Source organism: Carassius auratus, unplaced genomic scaffold (genome assembly GCF_003368295.1).
Source record: "Carassius auratus strain Wakin unplaced genomic scaffold, ASM336829v1 scaf_tig00216332, whole genome shotgun sequence".
NCBI classification, from domain to species: domain Eukaryota; kingdom Metazoa; phylum Chordata; class Actinopteri; order Cypriniformes; family Cyprinidae; genus Carassius; species Carassius auratus.
The window spans coordinates 88,153-100,013 of record NW_020528515.1 but is presented as its reverse complement, the minus strand read 5'-3'; the positions used below and the strand labels follow the sequence as shown (position 1 = coordinate 100,013).

Below are 11,861 nucleotides of genomic sequence, written 5' to 3'. Positions count from 1 at the left end.
TAAAATAACTCGTTTCCTTGTTTTGCACGATTTATATTACCATTAGATTTTATTTTTTGCTAGTATTAAAAAAAATCTCCACAAATGGTAAATAGGAGTAACAATTTTGGTGGGTTTAAAAACAAAATAAATTTCTTTGGAATTGTCATCTGAAGTGAAATGACTGCTGAGGAGGTTTGAGTTGAATCCCCATTAAAAGGGACTGCAAGAGAGAAGCATGATATGGATCATTATTAATGATCCATATCAAGCCTCTGTACAAGACCTTCAGTACAAAAATCTCATTTAATTCCACCTTAGCTTTTCCTTTCCTTGAGGATTTTTCTTTAGCATTCCTCAAACATTATTCCAGGCTTTGATACCAAAGCTCTCTGTATAGTTGCTGAATATGAAAATCAATGCTACATTAACATACAAGAGGAAGAGATTACATTTATTTGGAGAAATCATACTGAGCAGTGTTTATAAAAAAACAACATTTATTAGTCATGTTCCAATTGACTACTCAACTGAGGATACAGAGACAATACTGAAGACGCTAATGATGAGAGAAAGACGGCAAATCCAACACATACAAGCAAATGGAATGTGGTTAAAAAAAAAAAAAAGTTGGCATAAATACAAAACATCTGACAGCACAGCCGTTGCACTTTAGCTAAAAGAAAGATCTAATTTACAACCCTACACCTTGTTTAAAAAGGTCAAGCTACTTGGAGGCAAGGTTCAGTGCTGGAAATCCATACAGTACATGAGTGGGACCCGTAACAACAAACGCCAGAATCGCTGAAGGTCCTCGCCAAGTGAGGTGACGGCCATCACAATTTGAGCTTCTTCTTGCGGCCACGTCCTTCTGAGGACGCATCCTGCTTGCGTTTCTGGGCCTATGGGGAAAAAAGACAAGTCATTAAAAATTCCTCTCCAGTTTCAGAGCTCAATCTTCAGTTTCGCCAGCAGTTACCGAAGATGTGCGAGGGCCTCTCTTCTTCTTCTCTGCTTTCTCTCGCTCTTCCAGCTCCATATTCTCCCTCTCGATGAGCGTGATCAGTGTGTTACATCTCCTCTGAAGCTCCTGCGGATACACAACAGTGTCAGGACATTCTGAATGGATGAATATTGTACGATTGCTCGTGATATGGCACACAGCTCACCATGGCCGTGCGGGACTTGAGGAACCAGTCGAAGCGGAACTGGGGCGAGTTGCGTATGCACTGGCGCAGCTCATCGTAAACGCTCTCCTTGTCAAAGCCCAGTTTGTGCAGCATGCAGATGAGAAAGCGATCCTCCTCCTCGGTGTAGTTCTTGCCTTTGTTTGTGCCGTACGAGATCCTGAGCTGATGGAACGGTGCCTTATAACGGCCAATCTGAGGAAGAGGAAAACAAGACATTATACCTTCCAATCAGTGCCATTTTAGGATCTTATACTAATATAGTTTGTAAATATTCTGCATTGGATTCTTTCATTTTTTTTTACTTAAATTTTAGTAATTGTGGAGTGGTTTGTTTTATTAGTGTGGCGAGTGGGGCGGGGCCGAGAGGCGTGGGAACGAGGAGTGAGGCCAGGTGTAGTGATTGGAGATGAGCTACACCTGAGCCCCACCGCTAGTATCGAGTCCCACGTAGGAGATGGAAGGATATAAAACTGGAGCGACGACCGTGAAGGACGAGAGAGGACCAGGCCTGGGACATTATTTTATGTTTTGGCTTTTATTTGTGCGCACCAGTCGTCCGTGAGGGGCTGGTGCGCCGTTTTGTATTTATTTATGAATTATTAAAATGCTTTTTGATTGTGCGCCGGTTCCCGCCTCCTTCTTCCCGATGAATATGGAGATTTGTTTGTTACAATTAGTTATGTTTTTTATCATGTGTATTTATTCTATTTAGTTTTTATAGTTTGTTTTTGTTTTTTTACTTTGGAACTTTCTATTTTAAGGAAAACTGAAAGGTAACATTGATTAAATAATAATAAATGCAAAGCAGCATACTAGAATAATTTTGATGCCTTAGAATTGTAAATATTTCAGTATGATTTATATACGAAAACAGTTTTGTTAATAGTTTGATTAGAACGCTTTATATTGTCACTTTATTAGTTATTAGTTTCACTAATTTTGTTGGGTGCTTTCATCAGTTTTTATTTAATTTTATGTCTATAGTATTAATTTGTATTAATTAGTTTTAGTTTATTTAGTTTTAGTTATTTAGGATGTAAACTAAATGAAATGATTATACTACCTGAAATATGTATACATTTCTTTTTAGTTTATTTTAAATAACAGAAAAGGTTTAGTTTTAGCTAACTATGACATCCCTGCTCTGAACTATAAATCCTGGTAACACTTTATATTTATAATATAAATGTATAATATTCATAATTGTTTACAGTGTCCTTGTTACATGTACTTACTAGTAATAACAGTAAATTATGTATAAAGACATGCAACTAACCCTAAACCAGATCCTAACACTAAAGTCAGTTTCTCTGGACTTAAATGTATAACTAACTCTCTGTAACAAGGTCACCTTCAAATAAAACCGAACCTAAACTCTTTGCTGAGAAAAGGATGGCAAGGGTGGCTCACTTTAGAGTCCAGTGCTTTCTTGATGCTGATCCTCCTCTGGATTCGGGCCTCTCCTCTCTCGATCTGAGCCATGATCTTCTCAATGTCCTGCAGCTCATTGCAGCGCTCCCAGAACACAGCTGCACACAAGCATCAAACACATCTTAATCACACACTTCCTGTATACAGTTAAGCAGTGAGCTGATGGAGCCGTATATTGACCTACCAGAATATTCCATGACCTCCTCGGGGTTTTGCCCTCGACCTCACGGGCGATGTTCTCGATGTCGTCTCTTCCCCACTTCTCATTGGCCTTGATGAACTGATTGAAGTCACGCTTGGTCCAGATAGTAAAGCCCTGAGTAGAGAAGACACACTGACATGAGCTGCTGCACAAACTCGAAACATTTGAATTCAGGCTATGATTTCTCAAACGGTCACATGAATGATGTACCTGTGAGAGGAGGTTCTCCTTCTCCTCCAGCTCTTCTTCATTAAGTGGTTCAGCTTCGTCGATCTTGGCCTGTTCCTCTTTCTGCATTTGGGCCGAGTTGGGCAGATCGGGGTTTCTTGGCACCTGTTAGTCCAGTGACATCATGCAATGGAAAATTTAGTAGGGATAATAGTTTCTGAAGAGTTTTTACACCATTATTCACCACTTCATTGAACTGCATGTTAATATTTGAACATACTGAATGTAAAAAAATCACCATGAACCTTCATTTGCAGTCCTTTCTACTTGTGTAATGTTCCATATTTCTAATTTAGATTTACATAGAGCGTCCACCAAGTACACTACCATTCAAAAGTTTGGGGTGCAAGAAATTAATACGTTTTTCAGCAAGGGTGTATTAAATTGATTAAAGGTGGCAGTAAAGACTTTTTTAATGTTACAAAAGATTTCTGTTTCAAATAAAAGCTGTTCTTTTGAATGTCCTATTTATCACAGATTCAGCATAATAGACAGATAATGAGACAATGGAGACTGGAGGAATGATGCTCAAAATTCAGCTTTGCATCACAAATAAAATGCACGTTATTTTAACATGCATTAAATTCACAGTATTACTGTAGTTTTGATAAAAAATGTAGCCATGGTGAGCATGAGAGACAAAACCCCCCAAAAAATAAAAAAATAAAAATCACATTTTTGAACAAGAGAGTAAAGCGTGTCAATTCTGTGGACCCCAACATGGAGCTCAAATGTAGACACACCTTGTAGCCGATAGTCTTCCTGTAATACAGGATCTCTTTCTCCAGCAGCTCAAAAAGCCGAGGGGGAAAGAACTGGAAGTCTTGTACATTGGGCTGTTTGGGAGGACGGGGAGCCTGAGGAACAGGAGAAAGGCCATTAAAACAGCTCTAGGGTTTCCAATTCAGGCGTAAGGGGTTAATAATACCTTTGGTGCTTTGGGCTCGCTGACACGCAGGGCCTCTCTGAAGTAAGCATCCACAGCGTAGTTGGCCTTGCGCTCTCTCTTGGGTGGCTCAATCCAGTTAGTGATGACCTGAGGAGGTCAGTTCAGATAAGTCTACCGTTTTCAACCCAACACTGTAATGTGAAGTACTTGTTGAGATTTGATTGGTGACGCATTACCTTCTTCTTTTCTCTGTAGTCTTCACCCTCAAAGTTGTACACGCTGTTCTCTGTGTCCATGGTGAAGTTCCTCAGCGAGCTTTCTCCAAGATTGGCCAACTTCTCCTTCATCTCCATCGTCTAAAACAACCATTAGTCATGAAGAGCACTTCTCCAAATTAACCGTTTCATTCTTCTTACACTACAGTTCAGCTTTGTGAAGTAATTTTGTCTAGATGGGGTCCTACCTTCTTCTCTCCTCTCTCCAAGATGGCATCGATGTCTTCATCGGTGATCTCGCTCTCCTTGGAGGCGAACACATGAGTGGCACCATGTCGAATGATGGACAACATCTCGTCTTTGCCCAGTTTGCTCGTGTTGGGATCGACCAGCCTGCCTGTTGGGAAACAACGGTATTAACTATACTAATGAAAAAAAGAACAATCCCATGAATGAGAAAAATGTGAAAATTCATCAGAAAAATTGTTACAAATAATTTTATAAAATATATTTTATAAAATTATTAAAGTAGCTTCAACTTGTTTCACATCTTACCTTGTTGAATGACAATAGAGTCTAAGCGGAGCTTCATTTCTGCACGTTCCACGATTCTTTCCTCCACTGTATTTTCGGTGATAAAGCGGAACACGCGCACCTGTTTCTTTTGACCAATCCTGTGGGCACGATCCTGAACAGAGAAAAGCCAATGAAATAAATGAACACGAGTCTAGACATCAAAACAACAACACAGCACAATCAATCAGTGCATAGTGACCATAGCCTGAAGATCCACTTGAGGATTCCAGTCCGAGTCGTAGATGATGACGACGTCAGCGGTCGCCAGATTGATCCCGAGACCTCCTGCTCTGGTGCTCAACATGAACAGAAACTTGGAGCTGTTGGGCTCGTTGAAGGCGTTGATGGAGATCTGAAGAAGGTTACAGACTCATTCGTTTATCACTGAGCTCTTCAGTTACGACAGAAGGCCAATTCAATCACGCTCTCACCTGTCGCTCCTCGTGAGGAGTCTGTCCATCGAGACGGCAGTAACCGTAGTTGCGCCACATACAGTAATCCTCCAGAATGTCCAGCACCCTGGTCATCTGACTGAAGATCAGCACACGGGAACCTGCAGGAAGAAAACAAAACGAGCTATGTTAAAAACAACATGACGGGACAATTTACCGTTATCCCCCGTGAAGCATGTCGGATGGTCACCTTGTTCTTTGAGCTTGGGCAGAAGCTTGTCCAGAACCACCATCTTTCCGCTGTTGACCACCAGGTGGAGGTCGGTGGTGTAGGGCGGGCCGGGCTCCGCTCCGTCGAACAAGTAAGGGTGGTTGCAGCACTTCCTGAGCTGCATCAGTACGTTCAACAGACGCATTTTATCCATCTTCCCAGCAGAGTTCAGAATGTCGATGTCCTTCATCAAAATCTTGGTGTACCTAAAGGGAAATTATAACAGCTCATTATTTACTTTGAGCTATTTATCGAAAAAATGCCTGGTAAACCAACCTAGAAAGACATTTCAGACATACATCAGTATCAATAATATTTACCATTCTCTCTGCATCTTGCTGAGCCCAATATACATCTTGATTTCCTTTTTGGGGAGGAGAGACTTCTCCACATCGGCTTTGATACGCCTCAGCAGGAATGGACGGAGTACCTTTACCATCAGGAGATTTGTTAGTTACAAGTTTAATGTATTTTATATAGATAGATGGATACATGGACAGTTTTTTTTTCCTTTTCAAAAATCTAGTTTTTTTAAATTATCATATTTTTGTGTTTTATTGTGTTAGTTAGCTGTATTTATTAGTTATTTTTTTACCTAATCAAAATAACCTGACTGCAGTATGATTGAGATTAATTGGAATGCACAATGAAAATTAAAAAAAAAAAATACATTTTTTATTAACATTCTCAATATTTTAAATACTTTATATTAAAAAAAAATTAAATACATGTTTTGCGTGAATCTATTCTCACTTTAAATGTTTTTATTAACATTCTTAATATATTAAATACCATTGTATGTATAAAATATATAAAAATACATTTGAAAGGTTTCATTTTTTTTTTTTTTTTTTTTTTACAATTTAGCATCCATATAGCGTTCAAATCAAGCCTGTTTTAGGACCATATGCTTATATTTCTCAATCCAAAAATTACTGTATATTTTCAAAATATATTGTCACACTTGATCAAGCTATAAATCTCTACATACTGTAGGAGTCAAAGGACAATGTACTCACAGTATGCAGACGCTCCACCAGTTTCGTGTCTCCCAGACAGTTATTGGTGTCAAACCAGGAATCAAAATCCTGCACAAAAGGAAAAGACAAATTGGCGTTCATTACAGGGAATGTCAAAAGCATATACAGCCTTCACACCATGTACTTATGCCAGAGTTCTTGTGGTAATATGCAAGAAAGAAGTGGCACCTCTGAGGAGTTGAAGACGTCGGGCAGCAGGAAGTTCAGCAGCGCCCAAAGCTCGTGAAGGTTGTTCTGTAGTGGGGTTCCAGTCAGCAGCAATCGATTCGTGGTCTTGAACTCTCTCACAATCTCTGAAAGCTGAGAGAACAAACTTTACTAGGTTACTCTTAGACTAAAGGAAACCAGGGACTCGCAATCAATCACACATGCTGAAGATGGATGCAACTGCCAACCTTTGATTTCTCATTCTTGATACGGTGAGCCTCATCAATAACCAGGTATCTCCAGTTGAACTTTTTGAAGACGGCCCTCTCGATGATAACCATCTCATAGGAAGTCACGCACACATCCCACTCGCCTGGGAGCAGCGTGTCACGGACAAAAGCCGTCTGCAACCAGAAGTCTTATTAGATGGGACAGTTTATGATAGTTTAAACTCTACATAATAAGACCCCAGGAATCCCTGCTTACTCGTTCATCCCGGTCACCGATGAGGCAGACAGCTCGTAGAGAGGGAACCCAACGCTTGAACTCGTTCATCCAGTTATACAGGGTGGATTTGGGCACCAGAACCATGTGAGGTCCAGGAATGTTTCTATAATGCTTCATGTAGCCCAACAGAGAGATGGTCTGTAGAGTCTTACCAAGACCCTGATGGGACAAGAGCAGACATGAAGTGTGAGCCATTTGTAATGGGCACAGATTTAAACCAATTTCTGAGTGCTGAAATTTTATAACTATAAAAAAAAGAAAAGTGGACTAAGGGAGTTTCCATAACTTGAAGAGGCATGGAATCCACCTCTTAAATGCAAAACGATTATATTTTTCTTCATTTACTATTAAGAGGAGAATAAATCGATGAGTGTAGGGAGTCATACCATTTCGTCAGCAAGGATCCCGTTGATTCCGTTCTCATAGAGGGAAATGAGCCAGTTCAGTCCACGCACTTGGTAGTCTCTCAGTTTGCCATTTTTCACATCTGTTAATAAACGTTCATTGGCGACAATAAGCTTTCCTTAATTACCAAGAGGCCTTTGACCTCATTTCATATAAGATCATGGTTCTAAGTTTTTATAAAAGAGATTCAGGGTTTTAGTGTGCGTTTAACTCACAGGAAGGTGAATCATCAAAACGTGTGCAAACGCTGGTGGCCTTGCTGTTTTCATTCAGCAGCTCCTCATCCTCCTCCTGCTCAGTCCGACGGTGGCGGTTACTAAAAAACAACAGAATTAAACAGATAATAAGTGCACTACATAGAGCAGCATGATTTACAGGGAAAAGAAATCTACCGTATTTTCCGGACTATAAGTCACACTTTTTTTCATAGTTTGGCTTGTCCTGCGACTTATAGTCAGGTGCGACTTATTTCTCAAAATTAATTTGACATGAACCGAGAGAAATTAACTAAGAGAAATGAACCAAGAGAAAACATTACCGTTTAGAGCCAGGAGAGGGCGCTCTATGCTGCTCAGTGCTCCTGTAGTCTACCTCTAAAAAACAGAGCGCCCTCTCGTGGCTGCAGACGGTAATGTTTTCTCTTGGTTCTAAATAAATGCGACTTATAGTCCAGTGCGACTTATATATGTTTTTTCCCTCATCATGATGTATTTTTGAACTGATGCGACTTATACTCATGTGCGACTTATAGTCCGAAAAATATGGTAATTATAAATCTAAACTGTGACTTAAAAAAAAAAAAAGGAAAAACTACAAGTTTTGCTCTGCTCGTCTGCAGGGATGCACAATTTGGACACAAATTTTAAATTCAACCCACCGAATTGAGTCTGATCCAGCCCTAATTAACAGGACTTTAATACTAATATAATTACTAAATAAAAATATTACTAAAGAGAAATTACATAAAGATATAACACTAACACAAGATACAAAACCAAGTACAAGAAGAAAAAAAAAAAAAAGCATAATATTTTGCTGTTAAACTGCATTCAAATTGAAATTACAGTCAGTCACTCTAGGAAACAAAAGTGTTCCCTCAAGTAGCTTTCTTATTATTTTGCTCCATGGAAAATGCACTTTTAATAACATATGAAGTTGTTAAACATCTAGATCACTGGCAGCATGATCTTTATGGAGAAAACGTCTGCTGGAACAGTGTGGACAAACTCACTCTCCAGCAGAGAGCAGGTTCTGCTTCTCATCTTTTTTTATGCGAGGGCGGCCAGGCTTCATCTTTAGAGGTGAAGTTGGGGTCTTCTGGGCAGCTGGTTGGATGAAATGAGCAAACACTTCAGTTTGCTTCAGGAGGTACTCGAATCTGTTGGTCCGGTCTGTTTTCTGTTGAAACGAAGCAGAAGTCAACAATACACACAACTTTGTCTCTACTTACGGATCAACATTCTTGTAGAACCAGCTTATGCACTTTATACCTCAATTAACTTAGATTTTTTTTTTTTTATGGAAGGCTAAATGCATTACCACTTTTTCTTCATATCCACCCGGCTGGTCTTTTTCCTTGGCCAAGGGAGGCGATGACGACTGCGCTTCACTATCCATTGCTGTATCCGATGCTTCATCTTGACCGCTTTCTGAAGCATCGTCCTTAAAGAGAAATAATACCACTAATTCTTGAACTGCAAGAAAAATGACAATTTACTTAAGACAAAATTGATGGACACTGGACAGTATCTTTTTTTGTTGTTGTTGATATTTCCCAAGTGATAGTCTTTCGTACATATTGTCATATACTTTAATTCAATTTACAGCATTTGTGATTTATACAATTAGGGTCACATTTATAAATAATAATTAAAAAGAAATATGCACAGATGAACCATTCACAATAAGATCTCCAACATACACATGAAAATTAGTGAATTTTCATTGCACGCCGACTTTAAAGGTCAGCAGTGATATTTCACTCAAGAAGCATTCGATTGGACAATATTTTGGATACGCCCACTAGGGCACAATTACGTCATCAGTATTTTAAATCTGTTTTCAATAAGATAAACATACATTTTATGTTCGTGCGTTCTAGTTTAATGATGTACAAATGACCTCAAACTATCGACACGTTAGGTAACGCGATTTCAATTTAATAACGCGGTTACTGAAAGCAGTACAGTGGTTTAAAATACGCCTAAACGACAAGATAGTAAGCATTAAAGTACGTCTAATAAATGTCATTGTGCGGTGAATTTTGTGGCATCTCATCTTTCCGACGGCGGGTAATTCCATGTTTAGGGTCACACAACAGGAACGTCATATGAAAACCCACAGAACGGAACTTTTATTTTGAATAAAGTCTACAATAAGAAGAAGTGCAAATGGATAACTGAAGCTCAAGCAATAAAAATGTACTTCCCAGACCAACACGGCGAATCATTGTTAATTTAATAAAGTGCCGCTTAAAAAAGTAGCAGAATAACAACACTATTCATGTCCAGTTTATTTAGACGATAACAACACATCGTCACTTTCCATCTGTCTGACTCCATCCAGATTATAAAGTGATCAGATGTTGTTATGAGTGTGAAAATGGTCGCCGATCTGCTAATCTATTCATCTGAGCCGGAACAATACATGCTAACAAAAACTTTCAGCTAACGTTACTCTTCAGAGAGCCGCGATCGGATGGTTCGTCGTCTCCTCGTCTCCAGCTTCATCAGTCTGTGTTTTAAAGTCCCAGGTGAACTGGGGTGTAACTTAATTATTAGTGGGAGATGATGGGGAAGAAGCGCTCACCTCCGCCGGACCGGCCGAGTCGAGTTGGCTCGGCTCTTCTTCCCGCTGCTGCTCCATGCTGCTCTCGGTTTGAGACATGATGGTCTGCTAATTCCGTTGTTTCACTATGGACACGGGTAATTCCGTTCAAAACAGGTCCGAAAAGCCGAAAAGGTGTATAGGTTTGATTGGAAAGTTTCAAAATATTGCCCAGATAGAGCAAGCTCACCACGAGTCATTCACGGCCCCCGGCTTTTCTGTTGACACTGTTCCCGCAAAACGGGCCCGGTCACAACCTATCGCGAGGTTTCAGACGCGCGTGACGTCATTCGTACGCTAAAAAGGAACTGCGAATCAAATTGCGCGTAATATTTGTCTATTAAAAAACAAAAAAATATATATTTCTTTTTCAGAAAAGTAAACTTTCATGCATGCATGAAAGCATTTTATGCATTTTATTCATACATTTTATGTTATTTATAAGATGATCTCATGCCTTTTTTTATTATTATTATAATTTTCATGCAGATTTTATGTTCTCATACATTTTTATTAATGTATTAATTATTTTATAAAAAATAATTTTATTAATTTTCTTCTTATAATTTTTTTAAATATTTTTTTTACCTGTATTATTATTTCTTTGTTGTAGTTTATATTTGTCCAATACCTCTATATTATATGTTGGAAATCAATAATTTCTTTTTAAATAATCAGATTGTGCGTTTATATTATATCTTACACAATTTTACATTCCAAATTTGTTTTAAAGAAAATATCTTTTTATATATATATATATATATATATATATATATATATCTATATATATATCTATATATCTATATATCTATATCTATATATCTATATATATATATATATATATATATATATATATATATATATATATATATACATAAAGATGTTGATAGGTATTTGAACTCTTTAAAAAATAAGTCTCAAAATGCATTTGCAATACCTCAAAAGTGTACGTTTTAGTACAATTAATACAATAATCATCGTATAAATATATTGTTTAAAATATTTTGTTTGTCTTTAGTCCTGTAAATGTTGTCTTTGCTGTTCATTTTTGGCTGAAAAATGAAGAAGAAAAAATCAATACGTGCCACATATCTCTTGAGACCATCCATTTATAAAAAAAAAAAAAAAAAAAAAAAAAAAAAAAAAAATTGGCAAATCTATTTATCTAAGAAAAAAAATGGGGTATGTGTGTTGTTGTTTAGGAATGTTCATTTTTTTAAGAATAAATATATTTTACTGTTGCCAAAATTACATACTGAGCCTAATTTAGTAAACAAAACAAAATAAAACATATTATTGTTTTTTTTTTTTAAATAAAAAGTTAAAAGTTAATCTCAGCAGTTCTTACAACTATTAAAATGAATAGAGTTTAAAGCTGTTAACGGTTACAAATTATTTTAGTAGTGTGTTGATAGAATATCTATTTACATTGTAGCACTTTTTTAATGTGCATATTTTTTAAATGTGACAATATGCCCCAATAGCATAGCTGAGTTAAACTGTTCTTGTCTGAATGAATGTATGTGCTTGTTTCACAGCTGTTAAAAAATCTAAAATAAAATA

At 37.7% G+C, this 11,861-nt stretch overlaps 1 pseudogene; it reads right to left on the bottom strand.

Moving 5' to 3' along the window:
* Nucleotides 1-467: 467 nt before the first annotated feature.
* LOC113097573 (SWI/SNF-related matrix-associated actin-dependent regulator of chromatin subfamily A member 5-like) lies at nucleotides 468-10,552 on the bottom strand (annotated as a pseudogene).
* Nucleotides 10,553-11,861: the final 1,309 nt, after the last annotated feature.